Source organism: Austrofundulus limnaeus, unplaced genomic scaffold (assembly GCF_001266775.1).
Source record: "Austrofundulus limnaeus strain Quisiro unplaced genomic scaffold, Austrofundulus_limnaeus-1.0 Scaffold652, whole genome shotgun sequence".
Taxonomy (NCBI): domain Eukaryota; kingdom Metazoa; phylum Chordata; class Actinopteri; order Cyprinodontiformes; family Rivulidae; genus Austrofundulus; species Austrofundulus limnaeus.
In genome coordinates, this window is record NW_013953054.1 from 149,454 (window position 1) to 151,731 (window position 2,278).

The window sequence follows — 2,278 nt, forward strand, 5'->3', positions numbered from 1 at the left end:
GGCTATAGGCCGGAGCAGCGCTAGCTGCGAGGGCCGCTTGAGGCTCCGCGGAGCTTTAATTATTATTATTATTATTGTTATTATTATTATTATTATTAACTTCAAAAAATGATCACTATACTTTATATCTTTATTTATATATTTGTACAGTCATGCATTAYTGTGGGTTGAACAGTTAACCATAACGGGCAGCTGTGGCAGTGTGGTTGGGGGATTTGTCCTGTAACGGGAAGGTCACCGGTTTAATCCCCCATTCCAGCTGTCCCAGTCGTTGTGTCCTTGGGCACTTCACCCACTCTGTCTACTGATGGTGGTCAGAGGGTCCGGTGGTGCCAGTGCRTGGCAGCCCYGCTCTTGCCAGTGYGCCCCAGGGCAGCTGTGGGCTGCAGTGTAGCTTACCTGTAAAGTGCTTTGTGGTCCGGGGGGACTTGATAAAGTGTTATACAAGTCCATTTACCATAACTCTGTCATTTTTAACCATGTTGAGCTGAAATGTATTGCGGTGGTAGCCAAGAGTAAATCCTCAAAACTATGTTGAAAATAATCCTGCACCAYGAAGCAAGCCCTTTCATAGTTTCAACAGGAACTGTTCTAGTTTAGATTTGGTGCCTATTTTGCTTATTTTATCTACAGCGGAGTCGGGAAATCCTGGTCCTCCAGGGCAGGACCACTGTCCTGCATGTTTTACTTGTTTCTCTGCTCCAGCACACCTGATTCAGTGAATGAATTGCCTCTTCACGTTCTACAGTCTGGTAACCACACTTCCATGCAAACCAGGTGCGTTGGAGCAGAGAAACAAGGAAACTGAACCGGACCTTCTGAGTCCTGACCACTGAGCTCTGTGGTTTATATAAATATATACATATAAAATCAGTGCTAAACCATTTAAATGTTACGTATTTACAAGCGTGTGTTCATCACAAGTTTATTTAAATGTTTTTTAATACAAAAAATGTATTCTTTGTAATTAGAAAAAAAAAGAGGCTTCCAAAAGAGTTGTGATGTCAGAGAGAGGAGGAGGAGGGGGAGGAGAAGTAGTGAAGGATGAAGGTTGAACTCGGGGCATGGTGTTTTTGTGATTAACTGCAGCAGTTTAGTTTAAACTCTGGCTTTGCTTCAAATAAAACAGAAGAAACGCAGCTGAAAAGATCCACCTTTGTATTTCTTCCTCTAACAACAAATACAAACAACAACATCTCCTGGACAACAGATCATTATGCAATACAGCTGAACCCGCCAGATTAAAAGCACTTCCTGTGTGTTTTAATGTTGCATTTTCCAATCAGAACATTTCAGATRAATTTATATCACGACTTGGGATTGGTTCTGAGAACTCTGTGCAGCTGGAATGACTCAGAGAAATGACTTCAGGGAAAAGCTGCTGCTGCTTTCAGCCTCACAGGAAAATGGTAGCAGTGTGTGTGTGAGGAGGGGGGCTGGGGTGGGCTTGTTTTTCACCCTGCATCATATTTACAGCCTGATCTGAGGGAGGGGCTGTGATAATTGGCTCTACATTTGTTATGGGAKGGTGGKTCTGGGGTAACAKTTTTTTTATTTTGTTTGTTTCTTTTGCTGAATGAGTGTGATGTTTAGAGACGTTAATGCTAACCATATCCCCAAACAAACACAGAGCAGGAGATCCCAGATCCCAAACAGCTGCTGAGTGAGTGAGRGTCTGCAGGACTCAGACCACAGGCTGACCCCCCAACACATTCATTCAGCAAAAAGTTGCAAAACAATGCCTGCAGAGCTGACCAAACTGTGATATAAAGACTTTTCTTCTGGCAGCATGTTGGTAGATCATCATCGTGGACTCTGTGACCCTGAAGTCGGTATTTCACTGGGACCAGCAGGGCTAGGGGAGTCTTCTAGATCTCCTGAAAGGTTGGCAAAGAGTTTCAGTTTTTACACTGGAGTCAGACGATCGCTCTCCCTCATTGAAGGAATTTAAAACATGTTTGAAAAATTTGTGGAACACATTTCTGACAATGTAAGCTTTGTTTCCACTTTCAAAATACAGTAAAAGCAGTTCTGCACCAAACTGTTTGAAGGAGAGTGTTTTTTATTTCATTTAAAACTTTTTTATTTGAGCTGAAAACAAACATGTACTTTATTAAAAGCTATAAAAGTTTGCTATAGAAGTATCTAAAGACCACCTTTTGCTGCCTTTAATGTCAGAGTTTTAAACTGAAATCCTCTTCAGATGATTTTAGAAAAGGATGGTTTAACACCTGTTTGGCTTGAACTCTGTAAATGATGATGATGAATACACACACAC